At 44.4% G+C, this 10,751-nt stretch overlaps 1 pseudogene across 1 annotated transcript; it reads left to right on the plus strand.

Moving 5' to 3' along the window:
• The first annotated feature begins 558 nt into the window (after window positions 1–558).
• On the plus strand, window positions 559–1,497 carry LOC311187905 (annotated as a pseudogene). The gene has a single exon. The product of its transcript is annotated as an uncharacterized misc_RNA (transcript).
• The last annotated feature ends 9,254 nt before the right edge of the window (window positions 1,498–10,751 follow it).

Consider the following 10,751-nt stretch of genomic DNA (forward strand, 5'->3'; position numbering starts at 1 on the left):
TCTGGCTTACACCCCAGTTCTTGTATGCATAAATAAATAAATCTTTATATAAATAAATAAATAAATAGTTTCTTGGTCAGCTAAGACTGGCTGGACATGGAAAGATTTGGTAGGAAGTCAGCAGTCTGATGGGCTTCTCCAAGCATTTCTTTCCTGCTTCGCTCAGTGTCCCATCCTTGTCATCAGTGACAGAAGAAGGCAGGTGAGGAAGTAGAAATGTTTTAGATGCCAGTCACAGTCCAGAAATGGTTTTGGTTTCCTCGGCTGTAGCAGATGTTCAGATTGATTTTTACTCTTGTGGGATGTTTGTGGGGTTTTATAGCCCTCAGTTACTGTCTTTCACCTGCACTTTGCATCCCAAACCTTGAATTTGTCTAGGTGTTGAGTTGCCTGCAGTTCTCCACCACTTCCTTTGATCCAGACCTTACTATGTGCCTTGGCAGCTGTTCCATCAAAAAGTGGAGTCTGGAGTCCTTCTGGGCCCTCCACACCAGCCAATCGTGCCCAGTCCTTGCAGCCAGCCTAGTTAGTCTGCCCGCAACGACCCCCACTGCAGTGATGGACGCCATCTTGAAGATGCGGATGGTAAAGCTCCACGGGGAATGTGCTCTCTACTGTGCCTGGTGGGCCGAGGCTGGAAGAAGCAGGCTGAGGACTGCGGCAAGCTGCTGGAGGACAAGCAGCAGGCCCTCCAGAAGAAGTTAAAAGGAGCTGAGGATGAGGTGGAAAAGTATTCTGAGCCCGTGAAGGATGCGCAGGAGAAACTGGAATAGGCCAAGAAGGCCACCAAGGCGCAGGCAGATGTGGCTTCCCTGAACCATGGCATGCAGCTGGTAGAGGAAGACCTGAGCTAGGCACAAGAGTGCCTCACGACTGCTCTGTAAAACCTGGAGGAGGCTGAGAAAGCTGCCGATGAGAATGAGAGAAAATGAAGGTCTTGAAAACCAAGCCATGAAGGATGAGGAAAATAGGGAATTGCAGAGATGCCACTGAAGGAGGCCAAGCATGGTGCTGAGCATTCAGACCACAAATGTGAAGAAGCTGGTGACCTTGGAAGGGGAGCTGGAGCTCAGAGGAGAGCAGAGGTGGCTGAGAGCTGAGCCAGGCAGCTTCAGGAGGAACTTCAACCATGGGCCAGGCCTTCAAGTTCCTGATGACCTCAGAGAAGGAGTAGTCCCCAAAACAGATAAATATAAAGAGATCAAACTGCTGGAGGAGAAACTAAAGGAGCCTGAGACCCAAGCAGAGTTTGCTAAAAGATCTGTGGCAAAGCTGGAGAAAACTGTCCACAGCCTGGAATAGACTGTGGCCAGTGCCGGGGAGGAGAGTGTGGAGATTCACCAGACCTTGGATCAGACCTGCTGGAACTCAACACCTCTGAGAGCCCCTGGCCAGGCTAGAGTGCCATCCCAATGTAATAAAACTGATATTGGCGTATCAGGGAGGGGGATGAAAAGGAGGTGGAATTTGTTTCCATACTTGCTGAATCTGGATTGACCCGGTGACATAATTTGGTCAATAGAGAAAGGTAGACACAGCCTTGTGCCCGTTCTAAGCCTCACCCTTAGGAAGCCTTGCCATATACCTCTGCTCTCAAACCTGGAACCCTGCCAGCAAACAGGCTCATACTAGTCTTCTGGATGACAACATCTGTGGCCCAGACACCTCTTGTCACCTCGGCAACACCCAGTTGACCTCCAGAAGCTGAGCTGTCTAACTCACCAGCAGCTGATCAAAAACATGTAAGTGAGCTTCGCAGAGATAAAAAGAGTTGCATACTTGAGCTCAGCCCCTGCTGCTCACACAGAATCAGGAACTAATTGAATGGTTGTTTTAAGACACTGAGCTTTGGGATAATTTGATACATAGCAATTAGCTCACTGATACAGTCTGTTAAGAAGTTATTTGTGCCAGTTGGATTCTTTTCATAATTTGCATGGCTTTAATTTTTTGTATGTCCTTATGATTATTTTTTAAAAAAGTAAATAATAGGACAAGTATTATTGTTTGTTTTCATCTCTCAAGCTGACTCTCTTTTTCTTGGCATAGGCTCTTTGACTCCAAGCGGTCTGGCTCCTGAGCTAATGCTAGTAAACACCATCCATTCTGTTCCCTGTCATACTGACAATATTTCCTGGACTGTATGTAAGCCAGTTTGAAAAGACGGACTTAAAATAAGGTGTCTAGCGAAAGCCAACCATGTTGATGCTGGACATGCTGTAACAAACAGACGAGGAATAAGATGGAATGTCAGCTATAATTTGTATTTCAAATAGCAGCAGCTGGTATTTGAAGCTCTCCTTATAACTAAGACTCTTACTCTACCAAAGAGTTGAGTCACATATAACTAATGCAAAACATTTTCATTATTCGTATTCAGATAAATAAAATGCAAGTGTTCTTTAATTAAAAAAATAAAATAAAATAAGGTGTCTATATATTGCCTTTCCAAAAATTATTTCTAAATAATAGGCAGCACTTCCCAACATATAAAAAGCTCTTTCGAATCAATAAGAAAAAGACTGACAACCAGTAGAAAAGGGTCAAATGGTTTTTCAGTCATTTGATTGAAGTTGAAACATGCTCATTTTCACTCATAACTCATTAAATGTACATTAAAATAACAATGATGGGGCCTCCCTGGTGGCACAGGGGTTAAAGTCTCAGTGCTATCAAGCTATCACCAACCATTGTGACATGAGTTCGATCCCTAGCCAGGGAGCTAACCCACATGGCACAGCAGACCTCTCCTGTCTCACCTGCTTCCCCCTCAGCAGTGTATTTCAGCAGATCTGCCTATTCTGCTCCCCACTCTGTCTCTGGGGAATCCTCTCACCCCCCACCCCCCCATACCTCTGGCCTACACCCCTGTTCTTGTATGCATAAATAAAAAGAAATCTTTAAAAAATAAAATAAAATAACAATGACATACTATTTTTCACCCATCACATAAACAAAGATAAAAGAGTTTAATAACACACTCAGTTGGTAGCGGCAGGGGAAAGAAATTGGTACTGTCGCATGTTTTTTTTAAACATTTTTTTAAAAAATTGAGGTAACATTAGGCCTCCCTAGTGGTGCAAAAGGTTGAGCGCAGCACTATGAAGCTGTCCCCGCAGCCTTTGCAGCGCAGGTTCAATTCCCGGCCAGCCAGGGAGATACCCACATGGCATGGCAGACCCCTTGTGTCTCACCTGCTGCTCCCCTCAGCAGTGTTTTCAGTCCATCTGCTTGTTCTGCTCCCCACTCTGTCTCTGGTGTATTCCCTTACCCTCCCATGCCACTGGCCTGTACCCCAGTTCTTGTAAAAATAAATAAATCTTTTAAAAAATTGTGATAACACTGGTTTACATCATTGTTTATGTTTTAGAAGCATAGGATCTCCCTGCTAAGGTGTTGTTACCACATCACACCTACCTCTAAAATACCCATAGTCCATCACCACAGTCCACTAAGCTCCCAGCCCACTTCATTCTTGCCTCTCCCCTCCCTTCAGGTAGCTTCAGATCTGTAGTTTGCCCTCTAGGATTAGTTCTTGGTTTGGCTTTAGCTGACCCTTTGTTTGGCTTCTGTATATTCCACCTAAAAATGACATTATCGGGCCTCCCCTGGTGGCGCAGTGGTTGAGCACTGGGCTGCGAAGCTGCATGCAACCTCTGCAGCGCTGGTTCAATCCCTGGCTGCCAGCGAGGGTCCCACATGCGCGACAGACCTCTCTTGCCATGTCTGCTGCTCCCCTCAGCAGTGTATTTTGTCAATCTGCCTGTTCTATTTCCTGCTCTGGCTCTGGTGAATTCTCTCACCCTCCCATGCTTCTGATTGTACCCAGTGCTTGTATAAATAAATCTTAAAAATAAAATAGGTCCTTCTGACCTATTTTGCTTTGTGTAATCCCTTCCAGCTCCATCCATGTTGCCACAAATAGCAAGAATTTATCTTTTTTGATAGTTGCATAGTATTCCATTGTATATTGTTGGAGACCCCTAAGATGTGAAGTGCGGGGACAAGGAAAATGTCAGGGTCATGACAGGAAGACTGGTCAACTTGGACAGAAGACTGGCCCATGTCTAGATCACTATGTCCTTTCTTGTGTCAGCAAAACTATGCCTACAAAACAAACTAGATTAGAAAAGAGAACAGAACAACCTGATAACATAGAAACTTGGTGGTGAATGTGTGCGGGAATAATGCTGAATACTAAGTAATAATAGAATGAATCATTGTCTTGTAACCAACCCAGGGGGTGTGTTTTTTACAATAAAAATGAGTTGCACTGGACACTCGGAGCACTTGTGCCATGGAGCCCTGCATCCCCTGGTCCTGCTTCTCTTAACCTCTATTGTTTCTTGGTTCATTCGGCTCCCTCTCTTAGACCGTGCTCACGGGACTGGTTCCAGCAGTGTATGTATACCACATCTTCCTGATCGCCTCATCTATATCTGGGCACTCAGGTTTTTTTCCATACTTATTGTAAATAGTGCTGCAATGAACATGGGAGTTAATGTTCCCCTTCAAATTAGAATTCTACTATTCTTTGGGTAAATACCTAGGAGTGGAATTGCTGGATCATATGTCAGATCTATTTCTTTTCTTTTCTTTCTTTTTTTTTTTTTTCAAGAATTATTTATTTATTTATACAAGCACTGGGTACAGTCAGAAGCGCGGGAGGGTGAGAGAATTCACCAGAGCCAGAGCGGGGAGCAGGGCAGGCAGAAGGACCCACCACTGCTGAGGGGAGCAGCGGGCGGCAGGAGAGGTCTGCACACCATGTGGGACCCTCACCTGGCGGCCGGGGATCGAACCAGCACTGCAGAGGCTGCGGGCAGCTTCGCAACCCAGCGCCCAACCGCTGCGCTACCGGGGAGGCCCCAGATCTATTTCTAATCTTTTCAGAAACTGCCATACTGTTTTCCATGGGGCCTGGACCAGTCTCCATTATGACCAATGGTGTGGCAGGCTCCTCTTCTCCACATCCATGCAGCATTTGTTGTTTCTGGTCTTTTGATGTGGGCCATTCTCACAGGTGTGAAGTGCTATCTCATTGTGGTTTTGATTTGCATTTCCCTGATGGTAAGTGATGATGCAGTGTTTTTCATGTGCATGTGGCCATCAATATGTTTTCTTTGGAGAAGTGTGTATTTAGCTTCTCTGCCATTTTTGTCTTTTTTTTTTTTTTTTAAAGATTGATTTATTTATTTACATAGCACTGGGTACAGTCAGAAGCGCAGGAGGGTGAGAGAATTCACCAGAGCCAGAGCGGGGAGCAGAGCAGGCAGAAGGGCCGAAGCACACTGCTGAGGGGAGCAGCGGGCGGCAGGAGAGGTCTGCGCGCCATGTGGGACCCTTCACTGGTGGCTTGGGAGCAGCCGGGGATCGAACCGGCGCTGCAGAGGCTGCGGTTGCGGGCAGCTTCGCAACCCAGCGCTCAACCGCTGCGCCACCGGGGAGGCCCCCTCTGCCATTTTTGATTTGATTATTTGTTTTCTTGTTGAGTTGAATGAGTTCTTTGTTGATCTTGGATATCAGCCCCTCCTCAGATGTATTGTGTGCAAATATTTCCTCCCATTCAGTAGCATTTTTTTTTAAAGATTTATTTATTTATTTATACAAACACTGGGTACAGTCAGAAGCATGGGAGGGTGAGAGAATTCACCAGAGCCAGAGTGGGGAACAGAACAGGCAGACTGACCAAACACACTGCTAAGGGGATCAGCGGGAGGCAGGAGAGGTCTGTGCGCCATGTGGGACCCTCGCCAGTGGCTGGGGATCGAACAGGCGCTGCAGAGGCTGTGGGCAGCTTCACAGCCCAGCGCTCAACTGCTGCGCCACCAGGGGAGGCCCTCAGTAGCATTTCTTTTTGTTTTAGTGACATTTCTTTTTTTTTTTGCTGTGCAGAAGCATTTTAGTTTGATGTAGTCCCAATTATTTATGTTCTTTTTGTTTTCCTTGCTGTTGGGGACAAGTCCACAAAGACATCGCTGATGCCTATGTCATGAGTTTTTCCTCCATTTATTTTTGTCACATACTGTTGACATTACACTGGTACAATCTCTAACAGAAGGCAATTTTACAACACCTACCAAAATCAAATATTTGCATATTCTTTGACCTGGCAATTCTACTTCAAAGAACATACACCTACACTGCACATTTTTGAGAATTGAAGGGAACACTTACAAATAAGAGCTAACTCAGACATCTGCAAGTACAGTCACCCTAACCATGAATTATAAACAAGGATATTCATTGCCATGTTATGTGTGTTGGTAAAATATTGGAAATAACTCAATTATTCCCCAACAGATAATGGTTAAACAAAAATACCATATATCACTACAACGGAATGCAAACACAATGACTAAGAAAGAGGCAGCTCTGTAAACACTAATTTCAAGATATTAAGTGTAAAAAAGCAAGGCAGAAAAAAAATGACTCATTATGTATTTATAAAGAATATTTATATAAACCTGCCTGTATATAAAGATACCATCTCAGGAAGAATATTAGCTTTGGGGACCTTCAAACAGGTACAATTCTGGTGACCTTTTTAAAGATAAAGAATACAAAAGATATAAGTACAGAATACATATAGGCCTGGAAAAGGGCCTGAGCAAGTGACGGACTCAGATGCAGAAGTGTCATTGGCTTCAAGGTAAGTTGTAAGAGAGCCTGAAAGAGAGATGGACGAATGGCAGGACCAGGGCGAAATGGGGGTTGTGCCATTATCTCTTAGGGATTCTGCACATGTTATCTACTCCGTAGGAATGAGTCTCCTGTAAATTAATTGCAGTGTGAAATCAATATAATACCTTCACCATCAGGACAAACAGGACGGTAATTTCTCAAGAGAAAGATGCATTCATTCCTTTCTCTAGAGACTGTCATTTTCAAGATTAAAAAAAAAAATGGTATCTTTTGTTGGTTGTTTGAGCTAAGTATAGTGAGGACAACTGCTTTTTTTTTTTTTTTTAATGTCAATAGCTTCTTCCTGTCATAAGTAAAGTCTGAATCTTAAAAGTGGCCTTAAGCTTTTATTTCTCAGATATTGTTGATCTTATTTTTTTAGTGTTTTTAGAAATGGTTGATCTTATAGCTTGACCTTATTGATGTTTTTATAACACCCTAATTTTCTTTCATAGACCCTCGATTTTCTCTTATCTAGGTGTAAGTTTATTATTGTGTGCATGAAGTTTTCAACTTCTCTTTGCTTCCTCCATGTTTTTTTATTTTGATTTTTTTATTAGTATTCAAAGTCTTCCTCAAGTGCCTGGTGGTTTTAACTGAACACACATTAAGAGAAAGCCATCAATAAAATGGTAGGTCCTCTGATACCTTGGTGGGAAGTAATAGCCCTTACTAAAGGGTAATTGCAAACCCAGATTTTAAAAAAAAAATTGAATAACACCTAAATGTCAATATCTGTCTTATTTTTTTCTTCAGGAGGTCAATTTCCTCTGAGACCCTCACTAAGACCCTTATATTCTTTTTTTTTTTAAAGATTTATTTATGTATTCAAGAACTGGGGTACAGGCCAGAAGTGCTGGCGGGTGAGAGGATTCACCAGAGACAGAATGGGGAACAGAACAGGCAGACTGACTGAAATACACTGCTGAGGGGAGCAGCCGGCCAGTCAGAAGAGGTCTGCTGAGCCACATGTGTTGCTCCCTGGCCAGCCGGGGATCAAACTCGTGCTGCAGTGACTGATAGCTTCACAGGTTGCGTCTTAACACCCTGTGCCACCAGGGAGGCTCAAGACCCCTATATTCTTTTTCTTTTTTTTTTTTTTAAGATTTATTTATTTATTTACTTACTTACTTACTTATTTATACAAGCACTGGGTACAGTCAGGCCGGGGATCGAACCGGTGCTGCAGAGGCTGTGGGCAGCCTCACAGTCCAGCGCTCAACCGCTGTGCCACCAGGGGAGGCCCAAGACCCCTATATTTTTTATGGAACCTCATCTCTGTTCTCAGTTGGGCTTGGTATCCCCCAAGGCCAGATTCTGGTGTGACCTCTTTAGTCTTCTCCCAGCTTGATGAGCTGGCCTGGGGGATTGTGTGGTTACTGATAGTCAGGGGAAACTAACTGCAGGTACTTATCTTCACAAAGTTTAGTCCATCCTCCCTTTGTATCAGCTTTCAAAGGGAACTGGAGCTTCAACTCCTGTATCTTCCCAAAGTCCTGCCTCCAGAATCAGCTTGCTTCTCATTGCCCATAGCTACTCACTCTTAGGTTTTGCTTTCTTGGGTTGGCGAAGTCAGTTATCTGTCTTCTCTTAGTTCTATCAGCTTTCCACTTCCTAAAATGTTGGCATCTGTCTTATCTCATACTGTCTCTTTTCCTTCTCCCTGTAGGCCTATTCCATATCTATTCCTTTACTGTTATTTCAGTAAAGCAAAGGGGAGCCTAGCAAAGGGCAAGAGAAATCTGAATGCCCAATTCTCAAGATTGAACCAAAAGAATTTAAAATTACCTTTGTATTCAAAATGAAGCTAGTATTTGCCCTTGGATCAAGACATACCTTTGTTTTGGGAAGGACTACTTTTGTAAGTATTTTAGTTAACATTGGGTCATTCATTTATTCATTCAAAAATATTTTCAGGGCCTCCCCGGTGGCACCCCGGTTGAGCACTGGGCTGTGAAGCTGCCCACAGCCTCTGCAGCGCCGGTTCAATCCCCGGCCACCGGCGAGGGTCCCACATGGCGCGACAGACCTCTCCTGCCACACCCACTGCTCCCCTCAGCAGTGTATTTCAGTCAGTCTGCCTGTTCTGGCTCTGGTGAATTCTCTCACCCTCCCACGCTTCTGACTGTACCCAGTGCTTGTAATAAATAAATAAATCTTTTTTAAAAAATATATTTTCAAGTGTTCAATACACTGCACAAACTGGACAAGACAGTGTTGGTCTCCATCTTATTGGGGCTTATATTGCAGTTTCAAGAAAGGACAGACACGGAACCTCCCTGATGGCCTAGGGGTTGAATCTTAGTGCTATCATCACTATGGCCTAAGCTCAATTCCAGGCCAGGGAGCTGGCCACATATGGCGCGGCAGACCTCTCCTGTCTCACCCACTGCTCCTCTCAACAATGTATTTCAGCCAGTCTGCCTGTTCTGTTCCCACTCTGTCTCTGGTAAATCCTCTCACCCCCTGCACTGCTGGCCTGTATCCCAGTTCTTCTATGCAATAAATAAATAAATAAATAAATAAATCTTAAAAAAAAAAAAATAAAAGGACAGACACAGAAAACCAACAAGTAAATATTGTAAACTATAGTAAATATTAATAAGGACAACAAGACAGATAAAGAATAACTCTATGACTTTCTTTTACATGCAAATAAGAGTATTGTTAGTATTCGCTGCTCCCATCCCCCACTTCCCACTCATTGTTCACAACCCACTCCAGTTAATCTTCTGCCTCTTACTCACCCTAAGTTCCCCCAATAACTTCTACATGACTAAACCCAAAGGATTTTCCATACCTCTTCTTCCTTTATTACCATTCCTAGATGACAAATGGACTTTGACTTTCTTAGAACACTTATCCTTTGACCTCTCTGACACTATACTTTCCTGATACTGCTTTCATTTCTCTAATTACTCTTTTTTTATTATTATTTATTTATTTATTTATACAAGCACTGGGTACAGTCAGAAGCGCGGGAGGGTGAGAGAATTCACCAGAGCCAAAGTGGGGAGCAGAGCAGGCAGAAGGACCAAAGTACACTTCTGAGGGGAGCAGCGGGTGGCAGGAGAGGTCTGCGCACCATGTGGGACCCTCCTCTGGTGGCCGGGGAGCAGCCGGGGATCGAACCGGCGCTGCAGAGACTGAGGTCAGCTTTGCAACCCAGCACTCAGCCGCTGCGCCACTGGGGAGGCCCTTTCTAATTACTCTTGATCTTCATTGCCTTCTTTATTCTGACATTAAATACTGGAGCTCTCCAAAGTTTGGTCATGGGCTGGCTTCTCTTTTCACTTTATAAATGCTAAGAGATCTCATCCTTAAGAACTAGAATTTGGGGGGCCTTCCTGGTGGTGCAAGGGGTTAAGCACAGCGCTGTGAAGCTGTCCGCAGCCACTGCAGCACAAGTTCGATCCCCGGCCAGGGAGGTGACCCACATGGCGCAGCAGACCTTTCCTGACTTGCCCACTGCTCCCCTCAGCAGTGTATTCCAGTGGATCTGCTTTTTCTGCTCTGCACTCTGTCTCTGGTGAATCCTCTCACCCCCTGCACCTCTGGCCTGTACCCCCATTCTTGTATGTATAAATAAATAAATCTTTTTTTAAAAAAGAACTGGAATTTTATTTATTTTTTATAAAGATTTATTTATTTATACATACAAGAACAAGCCAGAGGTGGGGGGGTTGAGAAGATTCACCAGAGACAGAGTGGGGGACAGAACAGGTACAATGGCTGAAATACACTGCTGAGGGGAGCAGCGGGTGAGACAGGAGAGGTCTGCTGCACCATGGGAGTCACCTCCCTAGCTAGGGATCGAACTGTGCTGTAGTGGCTGCAGGTGGCTTCATAGTGCTACACCTTAACCCCTTGCGCCAACAGGGAGGCCCCCGATTGTATTTTTTAACACAGCTTCAACTCCCTCACTGCTTCATCCTTTCCCAAAACTCTTGGCAAACTCTGACTCTCTGCTAACTCCCATTGCACTCACTTGACTGAACATGTGCAGAAGGAAAGAAAACCACATCGATACTGACTGTCCTTGCCTTGAAATTAAGGTAAAGCTCAAG

The sequence above is a fragment of the Talpa europaea genome (genome assembly GCF_964194135.1).
Source record: "Talpa europaea genome assembly, chromosome: 2".
Taxonomy (NCBI): domain Eukaryota; kingdom Metazoa; phylum Chordata; class Mammalia; order Eulipotyphla; family Talpidae; genus Talpa; species Talpa europaea.